This window comes from Spodoptera frugiperda, chromosome 16 (assembly GCF_023101765.2).
Source record: "Spodoptera frugiperda isolate SF20-4 chromosome 16, AGI-APGP_CSIRO_Sfru_2.0, whole genome shotgun sequence".
NCBI lineage: Eukaryota > Metazoa > Arthropoda > Insecta > Lepidoptera > Noctuidae > Spodoptera > Spodoptera frugiperda.
Window position 1 is genome coordinate 709,023 of NC_064227.1, and position 20,505 is coordinate 729,527.

The window sequence follows — 20,505 nt, forward strand, 5'->3', positions numbered from 1 at the left end:
CAGCCTACTTCCCTTTCACATAATATTTACAGAGATATTTCAGCAAATAATACACGTCAAACAAATATTTTATGAAACAAATCAAATAAGTACACGCAGAGTAAGGGTAAGGCCACACTACCGTTAAACCGCAGCGGTTTTTAACCGCACGCGTTTGCGACACATGAAAACGATTTTAAAACCGTTAAAGGTTAGTAAAATTGTGTGACAACTATTGTGAGACATACTTAATTACAATTTAGTAACGGATTACGGGTTAGTGACGTGAATACATAGAGAAAAGTTATCCATACTTCTTGAAGCTGCTTGAAGCATGGAAAACGTTTGCTTCTTGTAGTATGGATTTTTTTTCTCTATAAGTAAGTAAGAGAGTGAGTGGCCTGTCACAACGGAACTCTTCTTCACGAAGAAACCACCCCAAAATTTTAGATTTATTGAAAACGGGATAAGCATATAAGTTTTGAAACTGACATGGTCACTAACACTAACATTAGAACTCAAAACGGGATATTTACTATGTTTATTAATTATGTTTATGATTTTCCATTTTTTTGACACTGTTGCAAGCGCCAATGCGGCATGAACTCAGTTTCTCCCGTCGTAAGTTCTAATGTTAACGGGACCAAGCTTGTAAATATCGGTGATCAGATGGTAGAAGCCGCAACTACTACGCCTGGTTATTCGGTTAGAGCGGTGAACCGCTCACAAGAAAAAAAGCGGTGTGGCCTCATCTTTATAGCGGAGTACGTTACGTTACGTTCAATTCATTGTACAGTCGCGCACGATAGTGACAAAGCCTATAACAGCCGCAAACAAAAGTAGTTCGGTAGCGTACACTCGCGGTGTGTGACGTTATCTTTGCGGAACGTGTGGGGCCACGAGAGCAGCGGGTGTTGATATCTTGAGGAAGTTATAATCTCATTGAAAATTGTACAAGTATTTCAATGTACCTTATAGTGATGGGAAAGTGAAACACATTTGTTACCACGTCTATTTTTGTTGAGGGTATATCAACTAAGAGACTACTGCAGACTATACAAGTCTGGAGCTGCGGAATACCTAGTTGGTAAACCAGGGCGCCGGCTCCATAAGCAGGAGTAGGAACAGAGTGGATTTTATTCAGTAAGATACTGTCACTCCCTCTCGCCTGCCTCGCTCTCGAAACTTGAACCTAGACAATAAATTATAGAATAGGTTGACAGCACTAGGTTGTCCAGATAGTAACTGCTATACCTTACCTTTTTTTTGTTGACCGGGGAAATTTCCCTATCGAGACCTATATTAACATGGCTGATCCTGTGCGAACTCACTTCGAATTAACAATTACAGAATATATTGACTGCACTGGGCTGTCAAGACGTTAACCTTACAAAATAATCACTACCTTTACTTTTAAAAATCTTTAATTAACTCCTTATTTAAAGACATTTTATAATATTCTTAATTCCTCTTCACCTCTCCCGCTGGTTTCCGAGCCCCAACCGGCGTGTCACACAGCTGTCACAGCACGCTCATCGTCCCTGAATAATGTAGCACTTTTGTCGACGATTGTACCTTCGGGACAAGCGCTACCTGTTTATTTAAACGATATAATAACTGTATGCGACTGTACCGCCGATGACAGTAATGTATGATGGTTGGGTAATTACCCTACAGCGGACGAAAAGTGGGTTATGGTGTAAATTTATTACCCCTCGCAATGTTACCGTTTTGTTTTGTGTCATTTTTAAAAGAGGTTTCGTAGTTTTGTGCAGTTTGTACGTAATGTTTGCTAAGGTTAATGTAGTGATGGACTTTAAAAAAATAATTAAAATAAAAACATTTTGATACACAGTTTATGAATACTAACATCTAAACTAGGCCGAGCCTGCACCTTAAATGTTAGTTCCTTACATTGAGACAGATTCACAGTTAGTAGAACACTACTGGTTTTACCCTTAATGAGTAGGAAAAGGCTGTGAATAATAAATAGTATTCATACTTTAACTAGGTATTCGAATCCTAAAAAAGCAACCGAGAATCAAACCCAAAGCCTCCTATTTATCGTGACTGTAACTAATTTATCTTAAATCATAAATAGCTAATTTAAAAAAGTAGGTAAATAGTTTACTCATTCAATGTCAAAATCGAACACCAAACCTTCAACTAAAAAGTGACCTATTCAATCTCATTTTCGAACCACACATTGATATAAACCCATTTTAAACCAGTATCACATCACCACTCAATTCCACATGAGTCATACAAAGTCATACAATCTAAGATATTAAATGTAATATACAATATGTATTGGAGATTTCGCTCCGCAAATAAATATTTACTCAACTCTGAAATGAGCCAATACCTAACAATAGGATCTGTATGAGATTCCATTCAACAATTGTATGGTTAGAACTTGTTGTATGAGCGGAGCGATTAGCGAGTTAATACATAATATTGGCTTTTTCGAGGTGGAGAATCATCCAATGACTTTATTAATTACATCCAATGATGTTGACGAGAGGAAGTGTTAGATTAAAAACTACCCCGATCCTACTCCTGCTTTTCAAGCCCCGGTAAACCCGCTAGTCAGTCCGCAGCTCCGGATCATGCATCAATCAACCCTACTGGGCCCCTTAAATGGTGGACTGATGGTTCTTGGTGGCGCGCGCGGAATGGGTCTGGTTTTGGTCGGCGATGAGCTACCCTTGCTCGCCGTCCGCAGACCTGCACTTACGAGTGCATCTCGCGGCGGCTGAAATAACGTTTGCTAGTCAATTGTAACTAAATAAATAAATATTACTACATCCTGCGCTATTGATGAACACGCGAGTTTGACACTTACCAATTGACGAACAAGTCGTTTTATTTTACTTTATCAATAGCTGTGGTGTCACGGCTGGCTAGTATGATTCCTGCAAGTAAAATCTTTTTGCGTCATCATCAAATGATTGTTTCGCGTCTGGATTTATAAATATACCGCCCAGAAGAAATTTTTAGTTTTTGAAATCAGTCTGACTTGACTCAACCAAGCCTCATTATCATTTAATTTTTATCGAAAATCTGTATAAAACTGAAATCAGAAAATCAATCTGCTACACAGTCATCATACACAAACACGAAATTATTTTTTCGTGTTTACAATGCGAATTATCTCTTTGTTTACATGTGTGGGTGTTTCATTTATAAACACAAACACATCGACCGGAAACACTATTTCTATGCTAAACATTAGTTTGATCAGAGACTGATATCAAAAGAAGTTTTAAAAAAATATATTTAACCCATGCATCGTAATAAGGATCAGCCTATTACCTTACATCCGACTTGTAAGTAAGACATTTCTGCAACGAGTAGTTTGCAAATACCAAAAATACGTTATCACTTCGCTAATAGGAAATCGAACCAAGGACATATTGCGCAAGTAACATTTTTGATTGTAGAGTAGACTGCTTCGTTGGCCCAATGGTCGCAGTGCGATTGCCATACAAGGAGACTCTGGTTCGACTCCCGGGTCGGATAAGTATTGCTAGGCTATTTACAATTTTTGTAAATTTTTCAGTAGTGTCACGGAGTCTGGAATTGTGCCTGGTATATGACAATAGGCTCACCCTATATTACATGGAAGCATAAAGTGTAAAAACTTACAATGTATATACAATACATAGTGCCATAATGCAGAGGTGCACCTCTGCCTGCCACTTCCGGGATAAAAGGCGTGATGATATATAATGTAATAATATAACATTTTTGATTATTATACAAGAAAGTAGAACCCTTTAATATATAACATAACATTACTATCAAAATTTAGGTGTTACATTGTAAACGCACTTGAGTAGCTCTGCCTACCCCTTCGACGATTAGAAAAGACGTGACGTCATACTAGTAAAAGTAAATAAGAAACAAAAATGGTATCTAATTCAATAGCAAGCTAACTTAGTTTTATTCGAAATATTAATATACTGCGTAGCACTCCCAGAGGTCTCGTAGCGCGTAGTCAGTTGCTACGCCGCTACGCGCTACGCCGTAGTATCATGTAACTTGATGTGTAATTTATTGTCAAGGTTGTATTCTAGGCTTTTGTTAATCTTTTTAATATTTTGTTTATGTGTGGGTGTGTACACAATAAGGTGTGTTTGGGTCTATTTAAAATAATTATTGGTATTGGCAGTTTTTTTTAATAGGGGAAAATCACCCATTGACTTCTATTGCCTTGGGCGAGGTGAGAGGGAGTGTCAGACTCATACTGACTAAAAACAACTACGTCCCTACTTCTCCTTTTCAAGCCACTGCCCCGGTAAATCCGCTAGGTAGTCCGCCGCTCCGGAAAGGAGGTTGGATTTTTAATGGTCAAATTGAGTCTGATTATTTTATACTTCAGAGTGTATTAGTTACTGTTGGAAAGTAGGCACAAAGGCTAATAAATACCGTACGTAAACAGATGTCAATAGGGAAACCAAAGTTCTTTGAGACAAGGGTTAAAGATGTAGGTGCATTAGTTATAACAAATTTCATTTCGCATTTTTTTTTATCCTTGACATATTGTGTAACAGTAGTCAAGATTTTAACTAATCAACAGGCAATCAATATGACTATCAAACTTAGACTTATAAATTTGCCACCAAATTCATTAAAAAAAATTAACCTTCATATTTCTTGAACCAAAGTTCGATTCTAACTGTCGTACTCAGAGAAATTTCATTATTACTTAAACTATTCCTTAGTAACGTATTTTGTTCCGAAAACCTTCGCTAAGGGACTAGGTTAAGTTATTATTAAATGACTCTGCTCGACTCCTCTTGCAACCAACAAGGCATTGTAATTCAATATCTATTCATATTAAGATATTCCACATTTTTACGGTGAATTGGAGCAATAGTGAGCAGCTGTGACCTCACCGTGCCCTCACTTTGCCCTCACAGGAGTACCGGAGTGCGGAGGAACATATTACTTAATATTAAGGGAGGGAAGACTTAGATTCTATAGGTTTTTGTATTTGATATACTTGTGTATTGCATTGTTGTATGTTTATGTTTGATAATGATATCCGATTAGGTACAAACGTAACAAACTTGATGCTAGGGGGCGCAAGTCAATAAATAGTAGGTTAAGCTACGTTAGCTCTGTAGTTGCAGAACGCCTAGCCACTAGGTAGTCTGCAGCTAGCTACCCGCTAAGCCCTAGCGGGTTTATCGGGGCTCCAGCTCGAAAGCAGAAGCAGGAACGTGTAGTTTTTAGTCAGTAAGAATCTGACACTCTCTTTCGCTTCGCCCAAGATGGGAGAAGTCAGAGGATGATTACCTCTTTCAAAAAAGAAAACAACTCCAGCTGAGGTTGATCATCACCTCTCTCTCTATTTCTCTCTCTCTCTCTGTGTGTGTGTGTCTCTTCCTATTTGTATTTCCCATTGTTAATTATAAGGAGCGGTCTCCTAGATTCATTTAGTAAAGTGGTAAGACGATGAGCAAGATCTCGTCATTAAAAATTAAAACTGTATGCGATGTACTTGTAGTTACAGCTTGTCATTGGAAATTAAAACATCCTAACACAAGTAGCTACAAAAACTATAACAAAACTAACTGCGCAATGCTACAAAACAATAACATTCACAATAATCTCCAAATACGTATATTCAGCATTTATATATTAAGAAAAAGGGTCCTTTTCATCTATAAAAGTATATTGCGTCCCTCCATAATCTCGTGAAACGTCAAACAAGCAAAACTAGATAATATAGAACATGTTGTTGGACCTTGCAGCCTCGCCGCGCTTCCTGATTGTCCTACTGACCTCTACAGTAAGAACCTCAATAAAATAATATCCCCTCAACTTACAACTATCATAAATCCAACCGATAACTATCAAAAAAGGAGCCTATATTAATGTTATACAAGTATCCAAGCAGTATACAGAGATCCTCATTGCATAATCTTAAACGTAATACAATTATAAATAAGAATAACAATAAAAAGACGCGAATGCAAGTGCGTTGCCATTTCAAAAATAATTCAACGCGTCTCTGAATCCAGGTCAGGTTATTGCCACGAAGTTGGCCGCCCTGCGCGGCGCATCGCCCTGAAGTTGGGCACAGTGCGCGCGCCGCCCATCGCCACAACCGCCCAAGTCTCCACCTGCCATCAAAACCTTTTGCATCTTTAAAAAAATAATAATTAAAAAAAATACAATCAAGGCGTGTACTGGATTCGAAAATTAAAATTCGAATTCATAAAACAAATATGGCGGTCATTCGGTGTGTGATGCGTCGTGGAGCGGACGTGTGTTAGGTACAATATGTTACGGTTAGTGTACGGGACCTAGCTCGTCCTGGAACTGTGCTGTGTGTCAGATAAAGTGTTGTGTGTGAACTGTGCTTGCTGTGCTGTCGACCCGAGTGAGTATCGCTTACATTCTAACATATACCTAACTTAACTCTCACATAAAACCTTCCAACCCATCTCATCTCCTTATAACTACGCCGAAGTTAATTTGCGATCCCTTACAAATATCCTTTACGCCAAAAGCTAAACAAAAACGTGTATTTTCACTTAAGCAATCAAATAAAACGCATCCATTTTACGAAATTACATTAATTTAAGTGTTACTTCTCTTAATTGAATGTATGTTCCCAACTAGTGTTGTAAATGACAACAAATGACATCACATTTGTACCGTAACTACTCACATTTAGATATTAAAATGAAGAGTACAGCGACTATAGGAAACGTATTATTATGATGATAATACTTATCAACTATTTTATCGTTATAGTGGGTGATAAAGCCTATAAAACTAGTTGTAAGTAGTATATTGGAATTAATCATTACAGTTTGAAGAGCTGGAAATTAATCAGGAAATGATAGGGAATGAGTGGGAGGATAAGCTGTTTATTATAATGTCATAACATCAGGCCTGTATAGGTACTCACTCCTTAAAGAATTAATTGGTTTGTAGTGGACAAAATTATGTTCTGTAGGTGGGTAGGTCTTAAGTCGACGTCCAAGAAGCACTAGGTGATCGTGGTTAGAGTTCCAACAGTGGTCAGAAAAATTAATATCAAATTCTAAGTTCTACACTTTTAAAATTACAGTGACTTATATGGTATCCACGAAAAAATACACCCTGTGCCAGTCTTTTGACTCTTGTTGCAACCAATCTTTATATTTTCGTCTGCGATTAATAAGTAACATCTCCCGCCTCGTGCGAGGCGAGAGGAAGTGTCAGACTCTTACTGATTAAACTAAACTACAGCCAGTTGCCCAGCCACCGCACCATCCATGCAGTCAAATTTATTGGCTTTAAAACACATGTAGTTATACTAGTATTAGAACTCGAAACGGGATATTTACCATGTTTTTCTATTTCTATGGGTTTCCAATATAGTTCATAGAAATAGAAAAACATGGGTTAGTGGCCATGTCAGTTTAAAAACTTATATGTAGTTATGTTATATATTATAGGAGTAAGCATAGGTCTATATTATATTAACGTAGATTGTTTTACAATCGAAGTGCAAACGTCACGCTTAGCCACATTGACTTCTCATCAAACACTGTTGATGATGTTCTCACATAGTTGAAGCAATCGAAACAATGTAACCAAGAATTGTATTGTGAATCTGATTGAAAAAGAGTAACCTATGGAGTTTCTTGCTCGTTCTTCTCCATAGAAATCTACACTTTGGAACGAGCAAATAGTTTCACTAGAGGACTGACTGACAGACAGACGTTATTAATATTATTATATTTGCTTTGACGTTCAAAAGTGCCTTCCTGGTCTATTTGAAATAAATAATTTTGACTTTGACTTTGAACAAGGAAGTATCGAAGAAAAATTTAATATTATCACAATAGTATAGCGTAACTCGAAGCTTTTGCTCCTTCAAGGAAACAAGGACTTTAATATTCTTATTATTAAGGAAAAACTTGATTATTTGTTTGCTCTCAAACTGCTAGAGCGACTTGAATAATAATTTCATCATCGAAAAACTTCGTTTTCAGAAAGTAACATAGCAAATATTTACTTCGAATCCTCATATTCCTACTCTAATGTAAAAAATCGGAGCTGCGGACTACCTAGCGGGTTTAACGGGTCTCCGGCTCGAAAAGCAGGAGTAGGAACGGAGTGGGTTTCAGTTTTCAGTGAGAGTCTGACACTTTCTCTCGTCTCGCCATGCTTTTACAGAGATTTTCGAAACACTAATATATACTCAATACTTAGTATGACCGAAAAAAAACTATTTTGTCCTTCTCCAAGGTATAAAAGAAGATATTGTAGTTTAGTTCCCACAAACCCGTTATAACCATTTTACTTACCGGTATCGAACCTGAGAACGATAATTGCCAAAGTTAAGCTATTTTCGCTCACTGTACCATAAGCAAGCAATCAAACTGTCTTTTGTTTTCGTGCTTATTTGCACAGAGATGTAAACACGAGAATAATATCTTCGTACTTACCGCCTTACTCAGAGTCATTTAATGGTAAGGGATTGTTTTCTGAACAATATCGTTACTAAGGAATAGTTTAAGTAATCGTTAAATGTCTTTGAGATCGTGATAGTAACACCGCTGGACTATGCTATCTCCTACATAATATGTATAAGGGTTTGGTAAAATTTCCACCCTCGCTCGGTAGGTGGGTTGGAGATAGCAGCTTAAAAACTAGGGAGGTATTCTCCTGACATAGCTTCCCAGCAGTACTTTGCCCGACCCAGGAATCGAACCCGAGACTCCTTGTCCTGCCCCCACCGCACTAACGACCACTCGGCAAGGCATACTAAATTCTCAACTTATTGTCCGGCCTGAGTATCGAAGCCACGACAAAATTGCACACCAATCGAAAATAACCTGCATGCAGTACAAATCAAAACCTACATCAAAATGTGAGTGTATCACACAACACACGTCAACATGTAATCTCCACATCACAACGTAATCTCGACCTAATAGGCCCGACCTATTGTGTCCTGACCCATCAGGCTGCGACCTATTGTGTCCCGGCTTGATTGATTCACTTTGTGCAACAATAGAGGATTGTTATCATTGTATTGAGGGGCGTTTTGTTAGTAAGGCAATTTGTAACTGTGCCTTTACTATAATAGGTTATTTAGTGTGTTGGGTGAGATTTTAAGTCTCAAAAACTTAATATAAGCTACCGTACAGTTTTCAATGAAATGTCAGTATTTGTTCACATCTTTTCTTTAGTGAGGAAACCTGGGCTTATAATTTCTTATTATAAGTTTGAAGTCACCAACCCACGTTGAGCAATCGTGGTCATTAGTACTCAAACCTTTTCCGTGTGAGGACAGCCCTTTGTTCAGCAGTGGCCACTTATAGGCTGATGATGTGATAGCGTTTTTTTTTTGAGGGGGGAAAATCATCCAATGACTTTTCTCGCCTTGGGCGAGGCGAGAGGGAGTGTCAGACTCTTACTGACTAAAAACCACCCCGTTCCTTCTCCTGCCTTTCGAGCCGGAGCCCCGGTAAACCCGCTAGGTTGTCCGCAGCTCCGGAATGATGTGATAGCTTAAGCATACGAATTTAAAGATATGTTTCAACGAAAATGAGAATCTAAAAATAAGGCAATTTTTAAACAGCATACGTACCCAATCCCTCATACTAGGTAGTATAGTACATACAATATATCACAGAAATTGCGAAACTTTCACTTTTGTATGCAAAGATGTGCATAAAAGATACGTAGTGATGTGTTGGCATGCAGTGTGGGAGTTACACGTTCCCCGGCATTTCTACCGTACTGGTACTGGTACGTATACGTACATATACAGCGTGTAACAAAATACCTATATACATCAAGAAGCACTGAAGAATACATGTTGAATAGAATCTCTACACAAAGTTTCAGGTTAAAATACGTTTAAAAAAAATTGGTAACAAATACTTGGTGTCGCATGGTTCTTGATTTTATAAATCATGCAAACGTGTCACAGCTCTACGGGGGTCACTCGCTAATTACGAAACATTTCTTCTGTAAATCTGATCACCTACTTAAAAATATTGGTAAACTTCATAACTTTATTCCATGAAAACATGAGTTTAAAAAACTCTTCCCGTATCGTTTGTTATGTTATCTAGAAACCGTGCACTTGATATGTATACCCCCTATTTGTTACACCCTTTATATGTATATAATATAGTACTCCTGGTATATATGTATACTTGGTACAGTAAATAGTACCTATTTGAAGTAGGCTGAAGATAGTAGTGTAATTTCATTATTATTGTATCGAAGACAATAATATAATTATTAGGTTCGGTTAAGTTACTTGTAAAGAGAGAGGTGCAAGGGAGAAGTAAGTCTGCCCAGGGATGTGCAGTTCCAAGCAAATTATAGTGGGGCTTACTCCAATTCCGATAGATGATCGAGTCGATATATTTTATTTAAAACGTTAACTAAATATAATATGTATTGATATGATAACAATTTATAAAACCACATCTTCGTTTCGCCGTCCAGCCAGTAAACGGGTTGGAGGCCGAACGCAGACATATAAACGTTAAAAAAAAATTAGGACAGAAGGTCTCTTAAGTAGGAACTAAATGTAATAACTGACTTAGTATTACATGGATTTCATAACGTTTTATGATACTGAAGTGTTAGGTCCGAGACTTGGTCTTTTTACAGGATGTTTTTGATGGTATTGCATTGACATTAACATTAGTTTCAAGAGTAAGCGCCCTGGTTCCTGGTGGTTAGAGTGCTGACGGTGATTACCAGGGTAGTTTTAGCGCTGGATAGATACCACACTTCCTAGTCCTTCTCCTAAAAGCAACGTGACAGTATATAAATAGTAATTTTAGTGGAAAATCGCAAACAGTCTACATTTTTATCTGCACAAATTATTATTACTGCAATTTCATTACATAATAAGTACAAACACATTGAAACATCTCAAACACTTATTCACTACAAAAAGCGACAGTGAAGAATGGCAACAAAAGTTCATTGCTCCCCCTCCCCATTCCCCCTACCCCCCAAAGGGAGGTGCTAATTAATAATTTACAAGAGAGCCAAGTATCGGCCACTTTTTCTTAATTATCTTCGAGTCAGTTCGCTAATAGTCAGCGAATTGGGTGTAGTCACGTATTTAGTTGGCTATTAACTGTTAGTTGACTAATAACTAGTAGTGTTGTTTTGGCTATGTTATGATTATTGTGGCTGATGTTGCGTAATAGGCTTGTTCCTTATTGTTATTGGGCTTTTACCTGTGTTTAATTAAAGAAAGAAAAACGATTGTTCCATACATTAACCCAGAGACAAATACAGAGTAAGAGACTGTACAGGAGACAAAGGTACTCTTTTTATGGTATAAGCCGGTAAACGAGTAGACGGAGCACCTGATGGTAAGCAATCGCCGGCGCCCATGGACACCCGAAACACTAATGGCGTTACAAGTGCGTTGCCGGTTTTTGGAGGTTAGGAATTTAAGTGTCGTTGGGGAATCGGTAATTAGGAAGATTGGGAAAGGGGTATTTGGGCCTCAGCTAACCTCACTCACAGCGAAACACAACGCAAGCAATGTTTTACGTTGGTTTTCTGTGAGGCCGTGGTATCACTCCGGTCGAGTCGACCCATTCGTGCCGAAGCATGACTCTCCCACACCTCCTCTACATTAGATATAGTAATAGTATAGAATATAATTTCTGATTTATTCTAGCTATCACTACATCTATCTAGCTATCAGACCTAATCACACTTTCTCCTACATTAAATCCACCAGTAAGTAGCCATTCCAAATCCCTGACACTCCCTCTCGCCTTACCCAAGGCGAGAGAAGCCATTGGATTATTTTCCCCCTTAAAAAAAGTCATTCCAAATCCAGCAGTAACTCACAAACCAAGCCATGCGGTTAAAACAAACTGCATTCCTTATCAAACTTCACAGTTCAACGAAAAGAGTTAAAGTTAAAAAACTGAGTTCAAAAGCAAAAGTTTAAAGTAGACTACAGTAAAGTTGAACCACGCTACTTTGTAGTAGAGCAGTCATTAGAGGGTACTTGTGTAAATGCAACGAATGACGTCACATAAAACTATCCACTCACTATGTTTGCATAAAAAGTGCAATAAAGCGTCCCATTCACTGCGGACGCTGTAACCGGGTCATAGGAGATATATGGGTGGGTATTTTGTACGCGCACCCATTTACATTTACATAGGTACCTATCATTCCACGTAGAGTCATGCTTCGGCACGAATGGGACGACTTTACCGGAGTGATACCACGGCCTCACAGGAAACTGGCGTGAGGCAACCTTGTGAGTTTTACCCAATCCCCTGCGTTTTTCTGGATATTTGCCTCTGGTTTTGCGGGTGCTACATACTATGATATGTAATGCTAGAGTAGGGCTACGTGTAAAAAGCATAGACGGTGTTGAAGCGCCTAGCCGTTGCTTCATAGCAACCTTTCCAACGGCCTAATTAGGCTCGTAATTTTAAGGAGGCATATTAATGCACGTTATGTCGTCACTTGCTTTTCATCATTTGCTCTGTTAACACCAAAATTATATATCTCCGTTGTTTGAGTATTACTACAGTTCTTTTATTCCTGCAAGACCTCATATTCCTCTACAGACGGCGTCTTGCGTCTATTACTATCCTCAAGTAATCCGTCTGATTATAGGAGTGTGCCACTCTTTTCCATTAAAAAGAGTGGCACAAAAAACTCCTTTTTGAAAGCCCGGCAACGCACCTGTGACTCCTCTAGTGTATCCATGGGTGGCGCTGATCGCTTCCCTTCAGGTGACCATCTGCTCTTTTGCCATTCTATAAAAATACAGAATAAAAGGCGTACCGTACCAAAATTTTAATTAGCCCATCTAACGTTTCCTAACAAAATACACACCCGTGTGTTTCCCTTGATACTTGCAACCGTGTTCAACGACGCGATCTTGGTCGTTGATAATCGAATGCACACACACACACACACACTGTGTCTGTGTGCCCTGTGACTTTGTTTACCCACATTGATTTCTGATGTTCTGTGCATAGGCTGTGAAACTGAAAGTTTCATGAAAGTATAATAATAATAATGTGGAAATTGAACTCAGGACGAGAAACAACCTGTTTTCCAAGCGTGAAGATGGTAATGCCCTCTATTGAAGGTAAGGCCCACAGGCCAGCAGTGGACTCTTAAGGGCTGTTGGTGATAAAGAAAATGATTCATGATTTTTGTAACGTCTCTGGTGTTCCGGGTGATTTGTTCGCTCGTATACAGGCTTATAACATAAAAAATATATACATTCGTATTATAAGGCGCTACATATTCCATAAAGAGTAAGCGTACTACACAGTATTACCAACCTCTTCACTGTAAGAAAACCATTCAATTATAATTTACGTCCGCCACCATCACCGATAGATCCCCATTTATCTCGTATCTAAGCAACCACCCAGTGTTACCCAGACAATGGGACAATCCGACCAGTAAATAACATTCATCAGTTTTCCTAATCGCTACGCTAAAATACGCTGCTTAGGGTTGCCCATTTTTGTTTTCAAGGGTATCGAGTTGGGAAATTAACAATGTCAATTTTATTTTATACAAGATTTTTACTCGCGGTTTCACTTGTATAAACATTAGTACATGTGCTATTTCAGACTATAATGTACCTCTCAACTAAACGTTGTGATCTGTGATTATCACAAACACATTCTTCCAAACTTTTGCAATTGTAATTATTTTAACCAACATTTTAATTGTTTTTCACACAACTTAAGTATTTAATTTAGTTTTTTTTAAACTTTGCCCTACACTAAAATTTTCTCCTGTGCGTGCGTTTATAAACAGATCTGAAACCACAATTTGTGGATCACACAGAGAGTTGCTCCGTGCGGGATTCAGCCACCGCGACAACCGTGCAGTCTTTTATTTAATTAATTAAAATGTTTAAAAAATCAATGGTAAATACACATTCTTTTTTCTGCACACTATAACAAGTAGTATCTAAGTAAAAAGTACCAGATTGAATACCAGTACAATACTTTATACTATTTTATGGTATCGTTGGGAACCCTAACTGCAGTTGCGTACTGGATGGGAAAATTCCCATTTACTACGACAAATGAGTACTATTTATAAAAGCCTTGACTATTGTCTCTCCGGTTATTTACTTTAGACCTTAAGGCTTTAAGGGTTTCGGGCTTATGTTTTTGATGACAAGGCTTTGTGTTTAAGGTTCATTTTAGCTTGGCAAACGTCAGTAGGTATTTGGTTCGTAACATTTTTTAATTTGGTTTTGTAAGGAAGCGTTTTACTGTGAATATTAAAATGGTTTCGGTTGCTTTTCTTTTTTAAATTTTTATGTAGCTCGTACATATTGGTGTTAGGTTGCTGTTCCACCAGAGATGAGCTATTTAGCTATGCTAAAGAGACGTACCGTTTTCACTGACACTAAGATAAGTAGCTGTGCGAGGATAAATAGAAAGCTATCCATAGCACACATCAATAGCACACTTCTTCTTTCCATATAAAAAAAAACCTAGCTCAGCTGAGTCCGTTTCAACCAGTTCTAAGCTGTGTGTACCAATGAATGTGATTGGTGGAAGCCAAACGCATACACAGCAACGTAGCATTGCACGTCTCTACTAGTAAAGCACCCATAGACTTGTTTAACCCAATGATTAGACTAAAATATCTAAATCTAATACGAGTTTTCATTCAAATGTGCTGTTTAACGGCCATATTTATAGAACCCTTTCTTATTTCACAATAAAATTAGACATGCTTGTCTACGTCAGAGTAGGGCAACACGCCACCAGCTTTTGTTAAAATATAATGCTGTATTATGGGTATTATGTATAATTTTAGACGTTTTATTTAATTCAAATAAAAAATATATAATTTTTGTGTGTAACGTTTTATTTTGATGTTTTACAGGACAATACAGATGAGTGTTGTATTTTTAAACTATTTTTTAAAGATTAATTTTATATAATAGTTATAATTTTATTATAATAAGTACATTTTCGAGTATTAAAACAATATCTGACTATCAAGAAACTTCGTTTACTTAACCAGGAAAACGAACCCAAAATGTCTGTGCTGTGCTGCCCTTCTTTGTTTTTTTTAAAGCACTTGTAACGCCTCTGGTGTTTCGGGTGTCCATGGACGGCGGCGATTGCTTACCATCAGGTGATCCGTTTGCTCGTTTATAGCATGGAAAAAGAATATGTATTATTATACGAAACTCTGAAAACAGTTTTCAGCAATAAAGGACAATGACGTAATTAATTTAGTTAACGATAAATATTAATTACCGTTATCTTAATTAGCAGTGACCCTAATCTTCTTTACTTTGTTAATTTATAGTTTAAATATAATGGTAACTATAAAATTGCTATGTTGGATTGTAGGGCAATAGAGCACCGTCTCAAAGAGTCATCAGATCCCCACAGATGGGGTCCACTAGGGCCTGATAGCCTGATCTGAAGCTGCGGACTACATTCCGCGTTTACCAGAAGTAGGAACGGGGTGGTTTTTAGTCAGTTAGAGTCTGACATTGCCTCTCGCCTAACCTAAGGCGGGAGAAGTCATTGGATTCTTTTCTTCTCCTCTAATTATTTCTTCTGATTTATTTCGTTGCGGGATCTAAGACAGTTATTCGTGTCCCTGGGATGCGCCGGATTTCAGTGTTCCAGTGTTTTCATGGTTGTATCTACTGTAGATCCTGGCTTACAAGAGTTGCAGCGGATTGGGAGGTTGTGGCAGGCTTGTTCCATAAAAAAGTCATCGGATGATTTTCACTTCATAAAAGCACCTCTTGGGTGTTTGTTTTTTCTAACAAATCATTATTCTACCGTGCTGTTAAGCATCGTGGTAGCTTATTATCATCCTTATTTTTGTTGGATTGGTTGAGAGCAGTGTCACAGCTTAATTTATTGAAACCAAATGTTGAGTTACAATCGTTAGAATTGTTAACTTTATGTGATTGTGTTTTTGAAGAATCACCTTTACTCCACAACCTTGTTACCATACAACTAACAAGGAGTCAGTCCAAAAGTTCAAGGTCGCTTCACTCCCAAGGGGCAATAATTCAGAGAACACAATAAACTACGTGGAATTACGCGAACTATACTTGGATTTATCACGTTTTTACGTTGTCCGCCACGTTAACGTTACGTTACAGCCTGTAATCAAGTTAAGTTAACAGTTAAACGTTAACAACGGAATAACTTAAACTGCGGTAACTTTCCATCTTACTTTGTTGTTGGGAACCGAAATTGTGGAAGTTTTGGTTGTTATTGTAATTAAAATAATATTGATTGTCTTTCTGGTTGATTGGATACAAGAGGAATCTTGGGTTCAATTCCTGGGTTGAGGAGAATGTTTTATATTATGTGAATGAATATGAACCTCTAGGCTTGTAGCTAGTTGAGTTCCTCGTCAAATAATTACGTGATTAAGCCGAAAAACAATAATTAATAGAGTAAAATGTGTTTTTTTTTACCAAACGTTGCCCCACATAAGGATTTTCTTCGGTGACGTGGGTGCGTTTATAAACATATAATTTCTCATACCTATACATTACGCCCAGACCCGGAACAACTATCTATGGATCACACAAAGAGTTCCGTGTAGGAATCGGAACTGTAACACATAGCGCGGCAGCCGGTTGCCTAGCCACCGCGCAAACTCGTGCAGTCAGACTACATATAATTTAATTTATGTTTTCAAAAATTTTGGGTAGAAGTTACAGGATCATAAGTCAGAGAGAGATAGAACAATAAAAGGTAAGTAAGTTAAAAAAAAAACCAATAAACACTTTATCTGACCTACAAATCAAACCATAAGACAAAGTAAAAGTCAAATCATTTATTCCAATTAAACCATATACTTAGGTACTTTTGAAACGTCAACAAAGAAAGAAATAAACAATAGTCTGTCAGTCTGTCCGTCAGTGAAGGAAAGTGCTAGGACACGAGAGATAAAAAAGTGTACTACATTAAAACATCAAAAATTTATTAATATTCCACAATGGAACATGACAAACAAACTGACCCTTGGATGTCACGCATACCAACATACACACACACATACCAACATACCTACATACATATTTTCAGCTGAATACCATCTGAAACCGTTGAAATTTCAGTTCCATAACATTTGAAAACTTTCTACGCTTTTTTTTTAATTTGTCGTTCCAGAAGTTGTTTTATGTTTCATAATAAAAAATAAGACTTGAACCATATTATATATGACAGAGACCACATTCGAAGTGAGCCTGATCGCATTTTCGCCCGTCATTGTTTTTTTTTTCATGTAAGCAATCGCCATCGCCCATGGACACCTGAAACGCTAGAGCGGTTACGAGTGCGTTGCCTGTCTTTTGGGGGGATTAGGAATTGGGGATTGGGAAGATTGGGAAGGGAGGTAATTGGGCTTCCAGTATTGGTCGAGATTAGTCTCACAACCAATGACATGGTGGACCGCGATCTCACTTCAAATGAGTAAACTGATAAACGTAAACTTTTTATACTGTAAACTCCAATCCTGTTGCCAAGTGTGGAGATTGTAATAAATATTAAGTAGAGAAGGCCAATAGTCCAGCAGTGGACTGTCGCTGCCGCCCGTGGACACCCGAAACACTAGGCGTTACAAATACGTTCTCGGCCTTTTGGGGATTAGGAATTTAAGGGTTGTTGGGGACTCAAGGATTGAGAAAATTGGAAAAGGAAATAATTAGGCCTCCGGTAACCGGTTTCACACAACGAAACACAACGAAAGCGTTGTTTCACGTCAGTTTTCTGTGAGGCCGTGAGGCCATGGTATCACTCCGGTCGAGCCGGCCCATTCGTGCCGAAACATGGCTCTCCCACACTAAAAAATACCTTTTCTCTCACAAAACATAGGAAAATTTTAATAAGTACCTTACCCACTTTGTTTTTATAAAAGAAACATCAATATATTCTACGCTCAATACCTTATAATAATACCTTTGCGAGTCGAGGGGAATTTTCCATGTTATTTAACTAAGGGTTGTGTATTTTATATTTCTCTAACATAATAATATATTATAATCTGCCCTTTATTCCCTGAAGGGTTAGTTTCGCAACTTATACGAGTATGTCCCAAGTAATGATAGTCTAAGGGTGATTTTTCACCAGAGATGTGCTATGTAGCTGTGCTACGAAGATTGTAATAGCTAAGCTGTGAAACTATGTGACCGTTTCCACTGATACTAAGCTATGTAGCTGTACGAGGAAGATGTGCAGCTCGAGTATGCGATGTATCGATAGTAGGGAAGCCATCCATAGCACGTATCCATAGCACGCATCTATCCATATAAAAAAACATAGCTTAGCTGAGTCCGTTTCCACCAGTCCTAAGCTATGTGTACCAATGAATATGATTGGTGAAAGTCAAACGCATCCACAGCACAGAGTCTAGAAATAGCAATAGGCTCACCCCCTATTACATGAGATTTATAGCATTAATTGTGAAAAGTGGGTGTACATTGTATAGCGGCATTACGTGCACCTCTGCTTATCCCTTCGGGGATAATAGGCGTGACGATATTTATTTTATTGTATTTACATTTCTATCAATCTTGTAAGAGAAAAACAAGTAAGACGTAGGTATACGAATGTCTTCCCTTACAGTTATAATTAAGATGCAAATTCTCATTATATATTCGTATCACCGCGCTAACTGAGTTAGAGGCTGGGATGACGTCATAATAGTGTTATGCCAAGCTCGCCAGTTTCTTCATAATATTTAAATGAGGAGTTTCTTTTGTAATATGCACTGTGTTGGTGGTTGTAAGGTCGACTGCTGATCTTGGAAGTACAAGGTTGGCTTTTATTGTTCTGGACTTTTTTTAAATTTTAGTAAGAGCTTGTGAATTGTGTTAGGATTACTTATATGTATACTATAGCATGGCTCAAAATCTCAAGAGAGCGTCATTTGGTTACGTATCAATACGTTTTTTTATTCTCTACTAAAGTTCAAAATATAGAGTAATTTTCTAGGGAGCTCGTAATAATTTTGAATAAATTATGTATGTAATACATTATGCAAAACAGTACAAGATTCCTAACCTGTTGCTATCAATATCAACAACGTGTAATTAAAAAGAGAATTTACACTTTTCTCTTCTCTATACCAATAATATTTATACAAATATCATTTAAATCGTATAAACGGGTCTTGAGATACAAATAAAAACAAACTAAAAGAAAATTTACACTCTCAGAAAAATTATAGTTATAGACAAACAAAAGATTCTTAATAATAGAGCTTTAAGAACCCTACAAACTCAGACTTCAATTTTATTTACGACACATCTATCTGATTGTAAAATAGATTGGAGTTCTGTCTACCCCTGACTGATGTAGTTAGACTGTCTACATTTAACTTTAAGAATGTGTCGCTTCGAGAGGAGATTTGAAATCGCTTCGCAGACACTTTTTCTAATCGAATACGTTTTTATCTTCTTCACATGTGCAATGTGAAGCATTCAATCTAATATATCTAATTCTCGTGTCACAGTTTTCGTTGCCATCCTCCTCCGAAACGGCTTGACCGATTTTGATGAAATTTTTGTGCTTATCCGTTATCTAGATAATCGGCCAACTTCAATTTTTCATCCACCTAAATGTTAGGGGTAGTACAACCCAATTTTTTTTTATTTTCCGCGGATGAAGTCTTGGGCTGAAGCTAGTACAATTACATATGTATACGTAACATAATTTTCCCGATCGATTTCGATCACGGTAGCCAGTCTGTCTAAAGTGACTATTGTCATTTTACTCAGAAAATGCTAATTTCACTTTTTGGCCGGCGCGAGAATCGAACCCGCGACACGTTGCACTCAATAAACAAAGGTTAAGGTCGTCTGATTGTAACACTTGTTGAACTGTACAGTTTTAACTGAATCAAATCAAGAATATATAAAACTGCACAGTTAAATTGTTAGGAGTGTAGACTGAATGGTCCTACGATTTAACTGTACAGTAAAAATTCTACAGCTAAATTGTAAGATATTAGTTGGGTGTACGACACCCGCGGAAATAGTAGGGGTGGTAAGAATATATATCTTCTCTGCTATTACCATACAGTTATTATTCATTCAATTTGACTCTTTGACCTAACTGTTTATTCTTTGTTTCAACAATTACAAGCTCACTGTCACAATTTCCTGTATACGTGTCTAAGTAACAAATAAGGAAAAAATAAAGTTTACTTTCACTGTGACAGAGAAAAAGGTCCACGTTTGATTCCCGTAATACTCATTTAAAGACCCCGGATTTGACAGGGGATCCCTTGAGACTAGCTATTCGATTTTCGTCCTTATAACTGTAAATATAGGACACTTTTTTGTTGGTTTGGTGTTATTTGTAATAATGACTCGTTTGTCCTAAGTCGATTTATTTAAATACCATTGCGCTCGTTGTAATGGATCACCTTTGACAAATTTTCGGCACGAATGGGCCAGCTCGACCGGAGTGATACCACAGCCTCACAGAAAACCGACGTGAAACAACGCTTGCGTTGTGTGAGTGAGGT

General features: G+C 37.7%; 1 protein-coding gene across 17 annotated transcripts in view; it reads left to right on the top strand.

Moving 5' to 3' along the window:
• LOC118280599 (muscle calcium channel subunit alpha-1) overlaps nucleotides 1–20,505 on the top strand; it is a 106,823-nt gene that overhangs the window by 10,626 nt on the left and 75,692 nt on the right. For 9 of the 17 annotated variants that reach the window (XR_007706113.1, XM_050699359.1, XM_050699358.1 and 6 more), the window contains exon 1: nucleotides 6,065–6,373. The exons of 1 other annotated variant lie outside the window; for it this stretch is intronic. The gene's annotated coding sequence lies outside the window, so the exon portion shown is untranslated. Of the gene's footprint in view, nucleotides 1–6,063; nucleotides 6,374–20,505 lie in introns of those variants that run through there. 7 more of the 17 variants (XM_050699352.1, XM_035600766.2, XM_035600771.2 and 4 more) reach the window with 2 other exon arrangements.